Source organism: Chaetodon trifascialis, chromosome 3 (genome assembly GCF_039877785.1).
Source record: "Chaetodon trifascialis isolate fChaTrf1 chromosome 3, fChaTrf1.hap1, whole genome shotgun sequence".
In the NCBI taxonomy this organism is placed as follows: Eukaryota; Metazoa; Chordata; class Actinopteri; order Chaetodontiformes; family Chaetodontidae; genus Chaetodon; species Chaetodon trifascialis.
This window is the reverse complement of record NC_092058.1, coordinates 32588534-32609087: the sequence shown is the minus strand read 5'-3', so window position 1 is coordinate 32609087 and position 20554 is coordinate 32588534. Positions and strand designations below refer to the sequence as shown.

Sequence of the window (20554 nt, the reverse complement as noted above, 5' to 3'; positions counted from 1 at the left end):
TCAGGACTGTGTGAAGTCAGGTACAGGAATCAGTAGAGCATGTAATTCTCCACTGCCAAAAGTATTCCAGAGAGCGAGAAACACTAAAGCAAGAAGTTATGAAACAGGGCATAGGAGAGCTAAGCCTAAAAAATGTATTTGCCTGTTGCTTAGGGGGTTTAATTCATTTTATGAAAGAAACGAATCTGATTAAAAGAGTCTAGTTTTTTTTTTTCTCTTTTTTTGTTGTTGTTGTTTTCCTCGTTCTATCTCTGGTCCACACTCCAACATAGTAGGTGGCATTGTTGGCATTGTCACACTCCGTCAGTAACCCCCGTGACCCTTTCAAAATTTCCCTAGGGGAAATTGTCTAGTTTTGTATCACCATTTCATTCAGCAGTGAATGTCTTTGATCTACCATTTATTATTATCTTCCCTTTTTGGGGGGGTATTTTTTAACATGTGTATCTATATGACTTCCATTCTTTATGTTGACATGATAGAATCACGTCAAAAGGGGGAATTGTTTTGTAATAATTTTGGTACATAGAGCATCTTGTTAGGTAAAACACTTGGGTACATAAAACATCTTGTTATATTGAAGGAACCTCATGTTCTTAATTATGTTTGCATGGTTTGAAGAATGTGACTCTTAGCCTTAAGTCATAAAATATCAGTTGCCTGGGGACAACCAGTCCTGATAACAATGGCTCCTCTCTTGTATTTATGATGTCACATCAATTCCACGCCTGAAAACAGCACACACACTCACATAGAGATTGTTTATCACATGTTCAGAACAAGATATGTTGTGCCCAGGACTTGGGAACTGGCCAATTATATTCTGTAATTATGATTATTGTACGGGGATGGTCAAACCCAACACCATAAATGTGAAGTTTTGTCTGACAACTGTGCTCATTCTGGCTGAGATCCTGCGGGAAATCTGACACTCTGAGACCAGTGCTGCATTGCTTTATATGTGACCTCGTATAAATACATTGACTGTGAACTGAAGACTTCTCCGGACCATTCTTGGGCTTTCAACAAAAGAATCGAGCAACAAAGCAGACACTCGTCTCGCTCATATATTATGATTTTCATGGTAAAATCAAATAAATGTCACTATTTAAAATTCCCTCCCCATCTCCCCGGTGTCTCTCCACCCACCAGATACCATAGACATAATAAAGAGTAGACCCCGCATCGGCCGCTACCACGAATAGGCGCTGTTGAGAAATGCGGCCGCCATCTTAGTCCGGTCACACTTTCAAGTTAAACACAAGAACAGATGAGATGATATTCAATTTGTTGTCATAGCACTATACACTGTGAACAAACAAGTACTGTGAAGCCAAAAGTATTATTTTTGTACATGACACAACCCTACCTTAACAGGACAGCACCTAAACTACATATTTACATCGATTTGCTCAGGCCCAAAAAGCCTTGAAAGAGGACTGCTTTGGTGATTTTTTTTCCTAGTGCTCCCTTTCTGCAGCTCCAGAGAGGTGAGTTTTGCAATGTGGTGTAGCCTTATTTTCAGAAACACAGACACAACCAATGACAACAGTGTAAAATGGTGGTTATCGATGCCAAACTGTGTCTCCTCAATGTGTTCCCCAAGATGAAAAACGTCCTCTGTTCCAACCTCCTCCCGGACAATGTAGGTGACTGTTGACAACTTTGGTGCCTGCCTTGTTGATGCTTGCCGGATGACCCTCTCTGCAGCTCTTAATACCTTCACGGTACCTTGTGATGGAATCACATGGCCACCACGGTTTTTCAGCGTCAGCAGGTGGTAGTTTTCATCAAATGATGACGGTACAGCATCTCTCACCAAGCTTGCACGGCATACATCACAGGACAACTTTTGCGGAATCTGCCGGATCACAAATCACAAGACAAGGGCATTTTCCACCAGCCCCCCGAACCGAGTGGGCAGGTAACTGTGATCTGTCACAACGGCCGAAATGTTTGCAAATGGAGATGCCTGTTCTTCAGCTGTTTCCGGAGAGGAGGTGACACCACACACCACATCGAACCATCAAGCGGCGGAAAATGGCCTGGAACTGGCTCGCAGATTGGTTATTATTCCAGCCACCTTGCATGTAAAACAGGCAGACAATACTCACTGCATTACTCACATGACATAAGATTCGTTAAGAATATTTCCTGAATTCATTTAATTAAAAGAGCCTACCTGACGCTCTGATGGAATTAAACAGGAGCTCCAAGTGATCCTGGCTAAATCTGTATGTTAGGACATACCACTGAACTTGGAGGAGCACTGGAATCATTACCATCAATGTGTCGATGTTAATGATAAATCCAAGGACAGACAAATACCTGCAAAAGAAAAAAGTTGCATTTCTTGGGTGCAAACTCAGAGAATGAAAAGCAGCTACCAGAGCAGATACAAAATTAGTTTGCATCCATGTTTTTGGGAACTTGAGAACAAGAACACATGCATGAACACATGCAATAATTACCGTTTTGACTTACATGTACATGATGTTGTGTAATACATATGTTATGGGTCCCAGGATGTGGAACCACAGTAACAAAGTAAAATTCTGTAAAATACAGAAAGGAGTGAGCAGCAATGCAGGCACAGAGCACTCAGTTCTTTGTCCAGATTGCGTCTGTATTCAAATTCAAAATTCACATATAATAAACATTGCAACATTCCTTTTTTTTCTCTGAATATCAGTCTCTGTTTCAGTCTCTGCAATAACTGGTTTCAGGTAAGTGCCATAAACATCCATAAATCAAATATCTCAAACATCTCACATGACACATTTACTCTCACATTTACACACCATCACTTATATATAAGTGCATAGAACTACTATAACAATATATTGCAAAATAACAGTAATATTCCATTGTACTTCAAACAAGCAAACTCTTATCTGCTATGACTTTGGACATATGTATATATGCACTTAATTACCACACTGATAGACTCACAGAGAAATATAACCCATGTTAACTGTAAAATACTTTACGGAAATATCCAAGCATAACGTTAGCTTTAACTCTGAAACATGTCACACTCTTATTCAATAAACTACTTAACCAAATACTGTCCTTTCCTGTCATCCACGACATGTATAACAATGTATGTGTGCGGGAACCCTTATAATGCAATTAAGTAAACTGTCGGTTTGTCTGCAAGAGAACACTGAGGGCAAACATATCCCAAAATGCCCGCGAAACGGCATATCGCCGGAGACAATAACGGTACAACGTAGTGTATTTAAAGGTCACAGAAACACTTAAAAGAATATCCCAACTCCTTTACAACACTTCCAAATGTATCATAAGGCTTCAAAGAGTTGAAATTGTTAACTTATACCAGCTACTGACCTGTAAAATACAGAAAGGAGTGAGCAGCAATGCAGGCACAGGGTGCTTTTCATTACGTTGAATTGTGCCTCCTCGTCTCCTCTCTCCTTCGTCGACCCGGAAGTCGTTTCCCCTCCGCCATGATGAAGGATCTTCCAATTGCTTAAATGCACCTGAAGGAGACGAGGAGCGAGGAGAGAGGAGGCTTCTGAAGGAGATCAGAGTGAGGATACACCGGTGTAGCCTACGCGGAAGTCTTTTATTATTTAAGGGGCGTGTCGTATGTGGCACACGTTTGAATCATGGCGGGAGCAGGTCTTCACAAATGTAATCTTGATTCTTGTTTCAACTGTGTCCTTTTAACAATTGTATCTGTCACCAAGAAATTAATGAAAATTCTTGGTATATTACGGTTTTTTAAAGCAAGGCTACAAGGCTGTTAATCTACCATATACCCGTCCTCTGTTATGCCTCTAGCGGCATATAATTGAAACCTCATCAATAGCAATCAGTAGAACAGTCTGACTGCAGATCTGACCATAAGGAGAGGAAGCGAGTGGAGGAGACGAGGAGACCAATTTATGGAATGAAAAGCACCCTAAGTTCTTTGTCCAGATTGCGTCTGAGGTGTGGGCGGAAGGTCACACCTGAGACCACCCAGGGCGCAACAGCTCTCGTGACAAAAGTTCCGCCTGAGACTGCTCACACTCCATGTATGTTTTTCACAATATATATGAAAATAAAAATAACGTGAATGTCATTTAACTTATTAGGGATAATATTAAACCCTACACAAGAATGCTACATTTTTTTAGCTTACTAAATTAAATAAAACCAAAAGTGGTCACCTAGTTTTTGGGTGTGCTACACATACCCATTTAGAAGCATCTAGGACCTGCAACACACTTAATACAAGACAATTCAAATGGAAACAAAACTGCAGATTGAAATTTTTTTAACCAGAACAGAAATTTTTTTTAACCAGATGAGGTGAGGTGGCTCGGGCATCTGGTCAGGATGCCTTCTGGATGCCTCCCATTAGAGGTGTTCCAGACATGTCCGTCCGGGAGGAGACCTCGTGGCCGACCCAGGATCAGGTGGAGGGATTATGTCTCTCACCTGGCTTGGGAACGTCTGGGGATCCCCCCGGAGATCTGGGCCTCCCTCCTGAAGCTGCTGCCCCTGCGACCCAGACCCGGATAAGCGGCAGAAAACGACGACATCCCTCCTTCATACAAGCTCTCTTTTTTACACATACAAATCTTGATGTTGGCGGGAAAAAAAGATTTATATGCATCTGGGACCTGAAAAACACTGAATACACGTTAATTTTGACAAATACAACTGGACACAGAAAAACATTATAATTAAAGAGCATCATGTTGGCAGACAAAACAAAAAGAAAATACACTGTATCATATGAACCTGATACAGAATGAGGCATCTTATGAACTCGATGCATGGAACAAAAACTGGAAATGTTTCAATGAACTCATGCAGTAACTTTCTCGAACTTTCAACTTTAATGCTCTTTTTTAATAGACCTCTTAGAGCGGTGGAGGGGTGTTCCATCTTTTGTCACCAAAGTGAGCAAGTGCTCTCTGGCTCTTGACAAAAATGCTTTCCTCTCTATCAAATTCAAAGCACCGAAAAGAGCTTTGAATCCTTTGGCATGAGGATTGCGTCCATTCATAATATCAAAGAGACTGTCAATCATCTATAAAAAAAAAATATTGGCATATAAATGTCATGTCAGTTAAATATAATAAACCTATGATACAATCAGAATTATTAGGGAATTACCTCGATGAAATCTGCTGTTGCCTCACAGTCTCTGAACTAAGAGTACCCAAGATCTCGCATTGTGCGGAGAGCCACTGACACTGAGCGACTCTTTTGTGCGGCTAGGGAAACCTTCATCTTGTGGTTCTCAAAGAGGACATGCTTGTCTGTAATTTTATTTGCGGCATGCAATCCATCTTTTTTTGCACATAATTGAGCTGATCGATGTACTTCCAATTTATCTGTCCACTGGTAGATGCAATCAGACTGTATGACTGCAGAGAAAGAATTGGTCACTGCTCAAAAACAAGTACAAACAGCACAATGTTGATCCAGTCCAGTAATAAATGTGCAACTGAACAGACAAAAATATTAAGAGTTAACTTTTAGTAGCAGAGACATAACTTGTACAAATAGGTAAACAACAATAATAATTTACCTGCAACATATTACATATGGTATTACGTGCCAACTTCAGCATGTGGCATGCGTCCATCATTATAAATACTTGGTCACCAGTCGACGGATGTGGGAAACTGGTTTTAAGTGGCTCTTGTGGGTTACCCCAACCAAGTTGACTGCACATGCTGATGTTTGTAGCATGGCCATCCATTGTGACACATACCACCTGAATACCCCGTGCATGCAGCTCCTCCAAAGCATGAGTGAGAAGGACCCTTTGTGTGTCTGGAGACAGAGTCTTCGTCAGGTAATATGCAATGGGAGCCTTCCAATGTCCTTGAAGGCCAACCACCAGGAACATAAGCGCCTCAGTAGCAACATCAGTCTCATTGTTTCCATCACCCATGTCTACAAAGCCAGACATTGACTGGTTGTGTGGATTATATTGCACATGTTTTCTTATGGCCATGGAATCTAACATGAGTGCAACACGGCCATATTTAGCCTGGTCATCTTTCCGTCTCTTCTCCAGCATGTCCATTTTGTTCAGGCCAGGCTTGTCATCCACAGAACAAATCCACCTGTACAAAAAAATATTGAGAAATAGCAGTTTAACATGTAGCCTATACTACTGGATGTAACTTCCCGAAACTGAATTTGATAACATTATGACTACCTTTGTAATGTATGTGGATGGGGGAGGGAAAAATTCATAGTGTCTCTGAGGTATTTGTATGCCTTAGGACTATGAAGATGGAGGGTCAGGGCAAATTCTTTGTGCTCTTCTGAGTACTCATGACCCCGCCTGGCCATGAAGTCGAGTTTAAGATCTGAAATAGTATAAGGCAAAATTCACAAGTCACTTTCAATTATGACTAAACGTTTTAGCTAATAAATACATTTCACAGTGGTAATTTCATTGTACCTGAGTAGAACTCAAGTCTGTCTTTGAGCTCTTCATTAATGAGGTTCTTGTCGCTTAATTGTGCAAGAAGACTCTTCACCTTGGTCTTTGCCCTCTTTTCACGTGCCTTGGCATTCTTTTTTTTTCGCTCCAATATGTCAACTCTTTCCAGAGCTCCGGTGAGTCTGGCCTATAAAGCGGTTGGGGAGGAAGGCATTGCATAACTGTGATCCTAGGATGAGGAGAGATGAACATTGTTTGAGTTATGTTTTACTAGCTGTATCACACATGACACAGATGGGCTCGCATCATTTATAAAAGTCTTCAGCTGTTAAATCCGCTAACCTTCTAGAAAACCATTATGACATGCTCAGATGTCAAATTGAAATACTCACATCTTTAGGCTGATGTTCTGAATATGAGGTTGAGGCCGCTGGGTCATCCTGTTGAGTCTCAGATAGGCTCTCCTCAGATTTTCTGGAGGCAGATGTGTTCCTGCTTTTTTCTGGCTAAAATGAAGACAAGACAGAAAGACATAGATAGATAGATAGATAGATAGATAGATAGATAGATAGATAGATAGATAGATAGATAGATAGATAGAATCACAATGATAAGTAATTTATGCTCTGTAATCAATAGAATATTTCCCTTCAAGAATGCTAACAGCCTTATTGTGATCTGGAAACTTGAAGAAGCAAGATGATGAATAACGCCATCTCTAAAGGCCCATTTATACCCTCCGTAAATAACGGATACAGATGCTTTCGTCCATATCCGGAGGCTGTTTCATCCATCAGTTTGTCCGTCGGCTCTGAGCTTAGCCATCCGGAGCTCTCCGGACGAAACCACTCGAAACCACCGGAAGTCGTGGGGGCAGTGTAGAGTCAAAATGAGCAAAATGAGTCAAACTAAAAACCAACGAAGAAGAGAACCGGTGAACCAACTGGTAGAAAGTTGCGGCAGACATCCGAAAGTAGGAGAAATGCCTTTCTTCATTAATTTCCCGCATGGGCAACACGAGTGAGTTCTTCATTCAGTGGCCTTACATGCCACTGCCTCGCAGACCTCTGATTTTTTCTTTTTTTCCTATTTCTTAGTACTGTCATTATAATAACCTCCTCTACTGACGCCATTACTGATGCCGGTATATGCTGACAGAAGCGTTGACAAGGCAATGGTTGCCATGACAACGGCTCTGTAATTTATGACTCGACATTGCCCCCTAGAGCACACACTGACAAAATGCTGAAAACGGACGGAGGTATGAAGGCCCCCTACGGAGGCAACGTGTGGGACGGACGAACAGATTTTGTCCGGATCCGGAGGGTATAAATGGGCCTTTAGACGGAAAACCTGTCCTGTCCGGTCGAAATCTTGCTCTTTATAGGCCCATTTATACCCTCCGGATCCGGACGAAATCCATCCTTAAGTGTTCACTACAGAGCACAGATGCGTCACTTGCTGTGAATTTCTCCCTCCTTAGAGCGACCTCCCACTTCTTCCTCACATTTCTCTCTTTATGAAATCTTCAAAATGAAACAGGAGATCACCACAAAAAATCAAATCACCGTGGTCAAGTCAGCCATCTTTTGCTGCGTCTTGGTCAAGCCAGCCGCTCCTGAATTTGCGGTGCGCTCGTATTGCAGCCTTTACCGTAACTTCCCCGTCTTCCCCGTCTTCAGCGAGCGCTACTATCAAGGTAGCTCCGGAGCTAATGCCGAGGCTTTCTGCTACAACGATAAAATGGACCGACTTCATGGACTGTTTTCAAAATAAAATATAATGTACGACAAAATGTTGACACAATTCGGGGTTTTATGAGAGGTGTGTCTCAAGCAGCGTGTCTGTTAAAATGATTCAGCATTGATTTGGAGTCATCAAGTCATATAACTTCCAGGGTATTGAGGGTATTAAAATCTCAGTTTATAATAACTATGTTATCTAATTTTGGAGACCATTAAAAGCTTTTTTAAAGAGTTGTGTCTGAGCCAGCCCGTCTGTTCAAGTGATCCAGCACTGATTTGGAGTCAACAAATCACATGACCTCAGAGTTATTGAGCCAAAATCTATCATTTTTTATGAAATATATGAATATTAATTTTCAAAACTGTTCAATGCTGCTTTCAATTGCTGTGTCTCACACAGCCCAAGTAGACAGACTGCACTCATTTGGGGTCATTAGGTCACATGACCCCAGAGCTATTGAGCAAAAATAGCGCAATTTTCATATTATATCTCATTATTATTTTTCAAAAACTTTCAATGCTGCTTTCAACAGCTGTGTCTCACACAGCCCAACTAGACAAGTGATTCTGCACTCATTTGGGGTCATTAGGTCACATGACCCCAGAGCTATTGAGCAAAAATAGAGCATTTTTCATATTAAATCTGATTATTATTTTTCATAAACTTTCAATGCTGCTTTTTTTCCTGGACAGTGCGGAGCCAAAGAGATAGAGTTGGGTGTATTCCAATTGAGATGGAACGTGAGATTGACGGGTGGATCGGTGCAGCGGCTGCAGTAACGCCGTCGCTGTATCGGTCTGTCGTGATAAAGAAGGAGCTGAGCCGAAAGGCGAAGCTCTCGATTTACCGGTCAATCTACGTTCCTACCCTCACCTATGGTCATGAACTTTGGGTCATGACCGAAAGAACGAGGTCCCGGATACAAGCGGCTGAAATGAGTTTCCTCCGCAGGGTGGCGGGGCGCTCCCTTAGAGATAGGGTGAGGAGCTCTGTCACCCGGGAGGAGCTCAGAGTAGAGTCGCTGCTCCTCCACATCGAGAGGAGTCAGCTGAGGTGGCTCGGGCATCTCTATCGGATGCCCCCTGGACGCCTCCCTAGGGAGGTGTTCCAGGCATGTCCCACGGGGAGGAGGCCCTGGGGAAGACCCAGGACACGCTGGGGTGACTACGTCACTCGGCTGGCCTGGGAACGCCTCGGGATCCCCCCGGAAGAGTTGGAGGAAGTGTCCGGGGAGAGGGAAGTCTGGGCGTCCCTGCTCAGACTGCTCCCCCCGCAACCCGGCCCCGGATAAGCGGAAGACAATGGATGGATGGATGGATGGATGGTATCCAAATTTTGTTACCATCAAAATTTCCCCACATTTTCCCGAGGTATACGGTATTACCGTGACTAATTAAAAATCACTTTGCAGGGCAGCATGACATGCGCGCAGTTCAGACGGTCAATGCTCACGCAAAGAAGCAGCATTACTAAATTTTAGTATACCAGAACTACGGGGAGAAACTCAGTTAAAAACCTCACCAAGCATTGCCACCCAAACGAAATGTAACGAAAACATGAAAATAGCGCACGTCAACGGAACTGCATCTGCTGATTTCACCACTTCATGTAAACCACAAAAACCCTGTATCATATGAAAGCACAGAGTCTGATGATCACGAAGATGTCTGCCTCCACACTGTGCGATGAAAACTCGGCGAGCTAGCAGCCCGAAAAAACGTTGCTAATGTCTCCTCCTACGACTCTGCGTTAGTTTGAGATCAATCACGAAGGTCCTGCTTGTTTACATAAAAAGGAGGTTTCTAGAATGGAGGGAGCGCTCCTCACGCAATAACCTATCTCTGGGGTTACTTCCTTCTGGATCGTCATTGATGTTACTATGGTGACTTTGGGTGGGTCGCTGAGCTATTGACCGGCGTAACTATGCAGTTAGTTTCACCGCTCGGTCTCGTGCATGAGCAGAGCGTTCACAGAGGACTCTGCTGAGCAGCCTGAAGTGTTATTTTACTGTTTTATTTGCATTTCGTCTTCTTATGAGAGCTAAGAACAATAGCAAGCAGAAAAAAGGCTGAAAAAGTGTTTTCAACAGAGGAGTTTCTCCGTACAGTATGTTTGGATGAGATAACGGTACTCTGCCCAGACGCGCCCATATGAGCGCCTGGACATACCTGTGTTAAAACACCTGTAAAACTGCTCAAGTTCTTTTTTTGTAGCATGTACTTTTGCATAGTCACCTTTTTCTCGAGTAAAAATTCAACCAGATACATTGAACGGAGTGGACTTCATTTTTATTATGACAGCGCTACAATTATGTTAGGCACCTATAGACCTATGTGCGCAGCATTTTTTTTAATGACGGTAATGAAACTGATACGTTGCTATTTTTAGATACCGCGGGATACTTTATTACCGGATTACCGCCCAATCCTACAAAGAGAGGAGGAGTTATGCTACATTACAGCCACTTATGGCAGCTGCCATCAAAGACATAGCTCTAAAATTGGCCGCAGCAAATATGCAAGGCTTCTATCAACCAAACGCAAAAATTTCGCTCAGCGCAGCCCGTGTGGCAGCGGAAGTTAAGAGCTGCTACAATCAAACAAACAACAAATTCTATCGGGGAACCTGGCACACACATCGTCTGTGTGGCACACACATACACAAACATCTGCGCGCACACGCACGCAGAATTAGTATTTCAAGGGAACGAAGTAGTATTTCTTGCGCACGCTTTATCTATTTCGTGGCCACAATTAATTTATTTTTCCCCTATGTCATGTCTCGGGCTCCGTACATTTCAAAACTTATTTTCTTGAACTACATTAGCATGAAAGCCGAAAGTGACCACACATGACAATCAAAATGATTCGGTCTTGGACTCGGCCAGTTCTGTTTCTCTGCTTGAGAGAGTCCAAGACATTTCATCACTGAGTCATCCCACATACTCCCCACCACAAGACAGCCAACAGGTGAAGACCTTTTTTTTTTCAAAGATTTCCTGTGAATACGGAGAAGTTACACTCTCATAGCAGCATTCCTGTCACCCATAACAATTTGCAAATGTCCTCTTTCGTAACGCTGATTTCACAGGATGCCGGGAGTCCGAGTGACGACCAAGTCGACCACCAAAAGGCCTGGGACTCGGCCAGTTCTGTTTCTCTGCTTGAGAGAGTCCAAGACATTTCATCACCGAGTCATCCCACATACTCCCCACCACAAGACAGCCAACAGGTGAAGACCTTTTTTTTTTCAAAGATTTCCTGTGAATACGGAGAAGTTACACTCTCATAGCAGCATTCCTGTCACCCATAACAATTTGCAAATGTCCTCTTTCGTAACGCTGATTTCACAGGATGCCGGGAGTTCGAGTGACGACCAAGTCGACCACCAAAAGGCCTGGGACTCGGCCAGTTCTGTTTCTCTGCTTGAGAGAGTCCAAGACATTTCATCACCGAGTCATCCCACATACTCCCCACCACAAGACAGCCAACAGGTAAATTTTAAATAATTAAATTCTGTTTCTGTCTATCTTGGGAGAGTGAAAACCATGTACCTGTTATATATATGTATATATATATATATATATGTATCTTTTCCAGTACCGGAGAGTACCAGCAGTTCTTCAACATCTTTGTCCAGCTTTTCAGAAGAAAATATTTTTTTCACACACACACTGCCCAAAGAACCATGTTTTTTTCATATATCCCGGGATGACTGGAGAAACCTTCGAAGGACCCAAGAAAAAAGACAATTCAAAACACTACAGTGGACAAATGTAATTGCAAAAGACATACAGACTGTTCATCCATTTTGCAGTTTTGGATTTAAATATCACACAGTGAAAACCATTGGCAGCCTCGCTCACAGCCCTCAGTTCCACTGCTCAGGATATTGCCTTTTTGAAGACTGCAATGTCAAAGTGGATGTGACAGTGGAGAATGAATAATCTTTAAAGGCTGTTGTTTCTTTTCATGGGGATATGGTGCAACATCGTATGGAAATGCTCAGAAGAAGACTGATCAGAGCCGATGACAGATATTCCATTGCTGAGAAACTCGAGTCAAAACTTCCAAGAAGCCTTTTTCTTGAAAGCTTGAATAAGCTGGAAACTGATGTATTGGAGTCTGGATGTAGGGATAAAGTGCCAGCCACTGGAGTCCTAAGGACAATATCATACACACTCAGGAAAAATAAAAGACTATACACAGTAATGAAATGATCAGCATCCAGTTAATGTCAGAAAAAGAAAAGCATCCAGAGGAAAAAATGATTCAAAAAAGTATCCTTCATCCAAAGGGTGTTATGCTCTGGTCAAGTAAAACCATCGACCTCTTTCATTCAAGATCAAAGACTGACATCGTCTACCTTGATGCAACAGGCAGTGTTGTGAAAAAGGGCAAAGGAGAGACTAGTCCTTACTACATCTATGAACTACTCGTACGACATCCACTGAAAGGGTGCTCACCAGTGCCAGTTGCAACTTTTTTGACTTCATCCATATCATACTTTTTAGGATCCTTCATCACCGCATGCAAGACACATGGAAGGAAAATTCGCCAAAGAGCTGCAATGTATGTATGCGATGGGTCAGCAGTACTGATGCAATCAATTGCACAGAACCTCTGTGGTCTAACCGAGCTTCTGACACACTATTTCAATATCGTGACAGGTAAAGGTGACAAAACAACGCTCAACCTGCCAATTTTACATCGTTGTCACATCATGAAAAATGCGAAGGACCTCTGCAAGAAACAGTAATGTCTTTCAAAATTTCTTAAACTTATTTCGAATGTAATTTGTGTTTGTTACATTTGAATTATATGTAATCTTGCCACCATTAATAATTTGTATTGTGTTCTTTTTTTCTCACAGTGCTGGCAATCATTACCATCTCTGCATGCATGTGTTTGGACTCCTGACTCAGGCCACTACACTAAAACAACTGGATGAAATTGTAGTGAGTGCAACAGTGGTCTTTTTGAGTCCATCAAGTGGTGAAAATGTGGAGAAGAATTTTCAAAACCTAAACACCCTTCTCACCTCTACTGAGAATGCCCTCATGAATGAGTCTGCCATCTTAGAGGAAGATTTTGTGGTAAGTGCTCTCCTCTTAGACAAATTTATATTTTCAAATTTTAAGGCCACAGTTGTCATGCAGTATTGATGTAATAAATTAGCCGACTGTGTTGTCAAGAGACTAAATGAAGAGTACAATTAGTATGATATTTTTTGGAAAGACAAACATTTTTAAAAATTCATTATGTTTCAGGTTGATTTGGGTCCAACACCAATTGACATGCATTTCAAAGAAGTAATCCAGCAAGCATAATTGGATACACATGGAGTGCCAAATGTGTACTACTGCCCAAACTTTATCCCAAAGCTCTTCAAATATTTTCTGCCCCAGGCAGCGCTTTGGTCAGGACTTTTACTAGGTAAGTCAGCTTTAGCACTTTTGTACATATTATGATTCAACTGTATACTTATTGTTTACATTCATAAATTTGCTTATATTATAGGTGACCTTGGCCGCCACGGAACTGGTGCTATTTACGAGAAGCTTTCTGAAAAATTCCAAAAAGCCACTCGCAAACCGTCACAAGTAAGCAAAACTGTTTCCATGCACTAACAAGTAACCAGATTTATATATATATGTACATATATGTGTGTGTGTGTGTGTGTGTGTGTGTGTGTGTGTGTGTAGACACACACACACACACACACACACACACACACACACACACACATCATCCATCCATCCATCCATCCATCCATCCATCCATCCATCCATCCATCCATTTTCTCCCGCTTATCCGGGGCCGGGTCTTCCGGGGGGATCCCAAGGCGTTCCCAGGCCAGCCGAGTGACATAGTCACCCCAGCGTGTCCTGGGTCTTCCCCGGGGTCTCCTCCTGGTGGGACATGCCTGGAACACCTCCCTAGGGAGGCGTCCAGGGGGCATCTGATAAAGATGCCCGAGCCACCTCAACTGACTCCTCTCGATGTGGAGGAGCAGCGACTACTCTGAGCTCCTCCCGGGTGACAGAGCTCCTCAGCCTATCTCTAAGGGAGCGCCCCGCCACCCTGCGGAGGAAACTCATTTCAGCCGCTTGTACCCTCCTCGTTCTTTCGGTCATGACTCAAAGTACATGACCATAGGTGAGGGTAGGAACGTAGATTGACCGGTAAATCGAGAGCTTCGCCTTTCGGCTCAGCTCCTTCTTCACCATGACAGACCGGTACAGCGGCCGCATTACTGCCTACGGGAAGGCGGGCCCATGTCGCTCCTTCGGGCTGTGCCCAGCCGGGTCCCGTGAACAAAGACCCGGCCACCAGGCGCTCGCCAGCGAGCCCAACCCCAGGCCTGGCTCCACGGTGGGGCCCCGGTGATGCCAATCCGGGCGACGTATGCTTCCTTTGTTTTTTCTCTGTCATAAGGGGCTTTTGAACACACACAATCATATGTATGAAAATATTTAAAGAAATTCCATAAGAGAATATCCATCCATCCATCCATTATCTATACCGCCTATCCCTTTCGGGGTTGCGGGGGGCTGGAGCCTATCCCAGCTACAATGGGCGAGAGGCGGGGTACACCCTGAACCGGTCACCAGCTGATTGCAGGGCCACATGTAAGGACAAACAAACATTCACACTCACATTCACACCTACGGACAATTTAGAGTCATCAATTAACCTAATGAGCATGTTTTTGGTCTGTGGGAGGAAGCCAGAGTGCCCGATAACCCAGATGTTCAGTCCTGGTTCTGCTGGATCAGAGTGCAGCTTTTGACACGGTTGATCATGGCATTCTTCTTGACAGTCTCAGAGACTGAGCAGGTATTTCAGGAGCGGCCCTGCAGTGGTTCGCCTCCTATCTCAGTGAGAGATGTTTTTCTGTGACAGTTGTTCCTTTCAGTTCTGATCCTGCTCCTCTTCTCTGTGGGGTTCCTCAGGGTTCAGTGCTGGCACCGACACTATTTACATGCTCACCCTTGGTCATCTCATCAGCAGCTTCCCGGATGTCTCCTATCAGTGTTACGTGATGACATCCAACTTCATTTCTCCTTAAGTCTTGACAACATGCAGAGCCTCGGCATTCTGCTGGAATGTCTCGCCACCATTGAGGGTTGGATGTCCAAGAACGTCGTGCAACTCAATGTGGCTAAAACTGAGGTGTTGATCTAATGCGGCTAAGACTGAGGTGTTGATCTTTCTCCTGACAGTGTAGGTGCCAGGGTTCCAGAACATCTGAGCTCTCTGATAAGCAACGTCCATCCCAGTATGGGGAAACTTGGTGTGCACTTTGACCAGTCGATGCATCTTGATCAACATGTTTTTGTGTGTGAAAAAAAATTCTTCTGAAGGCTTTTTGCTGCAACAGCTTTTTCCCCCTATAGAACATCCCCAAGCTGTAACTGGAGATGGCTGTTTATGCATTTGTCTCCTCCAATATGGACAACTTTACCTCTCTCTACACATGTCCCTTCCATGTCTACAGCCTAATGACTGCTCACCTGCTCTAAGAAGCCTGATGTTGATCATGGCATTCTTCTTGACAGGCTCAGAGACTTGGCAGGTGTTTCAGGAGCGGCCCTGCAGTGGTTCGCCTCCTATCTCAGTGAGAGACGTTTTTCTGTGACAGTTGTTCCTTTCAGTTGTGATCCTGCTGACCTGCACTGGCTTCCTGTCTCCTTCAGAGTCCGGTCCAGGTTGTTCCTGATCACCTTTGAGGCTCTCAATGGCCCCAGCTCCATTTGTGACCTCCTCCACGACAATGACCACACCCCAAAACATTCTTATCAGATTTCCTGCATGCGTCGTGGGACCCCTGAGTAACTCACTTATTTCTTTGCTGATTTTACTTTTGCACTTTGTCTGCATTTGTGTCTTTCTGGGATGTTAATTTATACTATTTAAATGATTTTAAAATTCCTTGAAAGACAAATCTCTTAAATTTTTAGCATTGCAGCTTCCATATGTAAAGAAAGGCCACAAAAATTTTAATTATTGGATGGATGCAGCAGCCTTGAGACATGCCATCACAGATCTGTGGAATTGTTGTATTTGCCAGGAATAACCCCCCAAAAATGAAGTGCCTGTGCAGTTGAGCTTCACAAAAATGGTTGTGTTTTATCTCAATAGCTCTGGGGTCATGTGACCTAATGACCCCAAATGAGTGCAGAATCACTTGTCTAGTTGGGCTGTGTGAGACACAGCCATTGAAAGCAGCATTGAAAGTTTCTGAAAAATAATAATCAGATTTAATATGAAAAATGCTCTATTTTTGCTCAATAGCTCTGGGGTCATGTGACCTAATGACCCCAAATGAGTGCAGAATCACTTGTCTAGTTGGGCTGTGTGAGACACAGCTGTTGAAAGCAGCATTGAAAGTTTTTGAAAAATAATAATGAGATATAGGTAATATGAAAATTGCGCTATTTTTGCTCAATAGCTCTGGGGTCATGTGACCTAATGACCCCAAATGAGTGCAGAATCACTTGTAGTTGGGCTGTGTGAGACACAGCCATTGAAAGCAGCATTGAAAGTTTCTGAAAAATAATAATGAGATATAGGTAATATGAAAATTGCGCTATTTTTGCTCAATAGCTCTGGGGTCATGTGACCTAATCACCCCAAATGAGTGAAGAATCACCTGTCTACTTGGGCTGTGTGAGACACAGCAATTGAAAGCAGCATTGAACGGTTTTGAAAATTAATATTCATATATTTCATAAAAAATGATAGATTTTGGCTCAATAACTCCGAGGTCATGTGATTTGTTGACTCCAAATCAGTGCTGGATCACTTGAACAGACAGGCTGGCTCAGACACAACTCTTTAAAAAAGCTTTTAATGGTCTCCAAAATTAGATAACATAGTATAAACTGAGATTTTACCTCAATAGCCTGGAAGTTATATGACTTGATGACTCCAAATCAATGCTGAATCATTTTAACAGACACGCTGCTTGAGACACACCTCTCATAAAACCCCGAATTGTGTCAACATTTTGTCGTACAATATATTTTATTTTGAAAACCAGAAGTCGGTCCATTTTATCGTTGTAGCAGAAAGCCTCGTCATTAGCTCCGGAGCTACCTTGATAGTAGCGCTCGCTGAAGACAGGGAAGTTACCGTAAAGGCCGCAATACGAGCGCACCGCAAATTCAGGAGCGACTGGCTTGACCAAGACGCAGTGAAAGACGGCTGACCTGACCGCGGTGGCGAACCGGCCGACATTAAAAGGCAATTTGCAGCAATGTCCGGTTTCCCAAATGTAATCGGCGCAATTGACTGTACTCACATTGCTATAAGGGCTCCGAGTGAAAATGAATTTGCTTATGTGAACCGAAAAAATGTGCATTCACTCAATGTACAAATTATTTGTACCTCGGACATGATCTTGACGAATGTAGTGGCACGGTGGCCTGGTTCAACACATGACTCATTCATCCTGACGCACAGTAGTGTAGGGAGCAGGCTGCAGGCAGGCGGTGCGCGTGATGGCTGGCTCCTGGGTAAGGATAAACACCATTGTATAGATTCTACCCATTAAAGCCTGATGTATAATTACTCTTCTGTTATACCTTGCAGGTGACAGTGGCTACCCCCTAAAGTGCTGGCTCCTCACCCCCTTCACCAACCTGCAGAGCGCAGAGGAGGTGCGCTTCAATGTGGCACACTCGTGCTCCGTCGTGGAGAGAGCCATCGGTCTCCTCAAAGCTCGGTGGAGGTGTTTGGATGCCTCGGGGGGCAGACTGCTTTATCACCCTACAAAGGTGTGTAAAATAATAATGGCTTGTGGAGTTCTGCACAATGTGGCACTGGGGAATGCTGTTCCCCTCCCACATGGCCTCCCTCCCCCACACCACGACGACCCAGATCCGCAACCACCTCCCCGACATGAGGAATTTCAGCAGGGAGCAAGGCTCTGTGACGGTGTCATGCGGACTTTTAAATAAGAAGGCAAGTATGTTTCATTTTTTAACAAGATCTTTAATGGAGCTGGCAATGTCAGACATGACATCACACATGTTGCCCATCACTGTGTGTATTTGCTGGAGCTCGTCACAGACTTCATTAATGGCACTGATGGTGTCCCTTTGTGTTTGAAGGACAGCGTCTGTCAGGATCCGACCACTTCTAGGTGCGCCATGCGGTCGGGACACACTGGTGCTGGGGACAGCCAGGCCTTCAGCCACGATGCCAGGACACGCCGTGCCCGGAACCTCCTTGTCACCCACCGCGTCCAACTCCACAATGACTGGGGACACAAAGAAGTCAACTACCTTTTCACAAGTCTTAAAATATTTACTTTAATAAACAGATAAAACTGTACTTTACCAGTCTCCTCTGTGGTCTCTGCCAAATTGGTGTCTCCTTCCTTCTCTGACACTATGCCATACACGCTGGCCGTACCAAGGATCGAGGCTATCTTGGTGTCCAGCGGTGTGGGCTCGGGTGCGCCCTTGCCCCCACCAGTAGCAGATGCGCTTCAACGGTACCATGCCACTTGGCCTCCACCTTCAAATCCGACCACTTCTTTTTAATTTCTGCCACAGAACGCTCTGTGGTACTGTAACTGTTCACTGCGGTGACGACGTGCTGCCACTCATTTCTTTTTATTTTATTCGTGACGCCACTACTGTGACCACCAAACAAAATATCTTTTCTGGCCTCCACCTCACCCACAAGCACCTCGATTTCACCCTCCGTAAAATTTCTTTTTCTTTTTTCTGCCATGATCGAACGTAAAGTGCCATTGATCAGCAGGCATATTTATATGCAAAGACATTCATGAGGTACTTTGCATTGACCATTCATGGTAAAATGTGGGTCTCTCGGGGGTGGGATGTGAGGTGAATCCACCTGCGCAATCTTCCAGGTAGAGTGTGATTTATAAAGGGAAAATTGCGTGCAGGTGTGAGTACGCACGGTTTTATAAATCCGAGTATTTTTTTGGCGTACGCCATTTCCAGCTTTTGGGCGTACGCACACTTTTAGTATGGATTCCACGCAATGTTTTATAAATGAGACCCCAGTTCTTTACATTTTAGGATCTTATGGTGGTTTTAGTCTCTCAGACAGGCAGAGACATATTTAGCTGCCAGAGGAGCTGTTGTCCTTTCACCCAGGAGAGCAGACAGTTTCCCCTCTGAGGTCAGCATCAGGAAATCTGGGATTTCCTTGGCTATTTCTGTCTCTTACTGCAGAGAACTTGTTGCAGTGGACGAAGAAGTGCATCTCTGTCTCCACCTCCCGTCGAGCAGTGACCACATTTGTCTCTGGGCAGCTGTGTCTGTCTGTGTCTTCCTGTTTCAACTGCCACACTGTAAAAACTATTGCCTAGATCTAACTAAAAAAAAAATAAGGCAACATTTTCCAAGCAATTTTTGCATGTTTAGTGAACTAATCGGTATTTTGAGGAATGAGAACTTAATAATAATAAAAAAAAATCAGCCAGTCGGCCTATATGAGAAGTCCACTTTTCCACTATGGCATGTCCTTTTGCAACGATCCCGTGGATGAAGGTGCAGCATTACTGCGCAGGGAATTAAATATTCGTCGGGAGATGGTTATCAGACCACGCATAGATGTTTTGGCATTTCCAGACAATTATCTTTTTGAACGGTACCGTTTCACGTCGCAGTCCATCACCTACATCCACAACCTAATCCGTCCTTATATCTGCAACATTACCAGCCGTAGTCGTGCTCTCACATCCCAGCAGATATTGTGTGTTGCGCTGCGTTTCTTTGCAAATGGGAGTTTTTTGTATAACATCGGAGATGCAGGGCACTTAAGCAAGGCAACTGTATGCAGGGCAGTCAGAAAAGTTTGCCTCGCCTTGAAATGGCTATTACCCATCTTCGTGGTTTTCCCTGGACATAAAACTGTCAGAGTCATCAAGGAGGAGTTCCACAGGATTGCAGGTGAATGATGTAGAGATCCAAATGAATTTTAAATTGTATTCCATTAATGACATTGTGCTGCAATCTCAGAATGGGAGTAGTAATTTTAATTTCTTTTAGGATTTCCCTGTGTGATTGGCTGCATAGATGGCACACACATCCCCATCACGGCTCCCTCACATAATGAAGCAGATTATGTGAATAGGAAGTCCATTCACAGCATAAATGTGCAGGTACATATAGACTGACTACTGTTTCAAAATGTTAAAGACTGCATCATAATTCAACATCTGTCATTCTCTGCACTGTCAAGATCGTATGTGATGCTGCATACTTAATTTCCAATGTGGAGGCCAAGTGGCCTGGGTCTGTTCATGAATCAAGGATTTATCGCAAGTCTAACCTGAGCAACAGACTGCAACGTGGTAAGCAGCCTAAAGATTTGCACAATATAATTCACCTGTCTCCCTCCT

The 20554-nt window shown here is 43.6% G+C and overlaps 1 pseudogene; it reads right to left on the bottom strand.

The window, feature by feature from the left end:
* Nucleotides 1-4449: 4449 nt before the first annotated feature.
* Nucleotides 4450-15923, bottom strand: LOC139328697 (THAP domain-containing protein 6-like; annotated as a pseudogene).
* Nucleotides 15924-20554: the final 4631 nt, after the last annotated feature.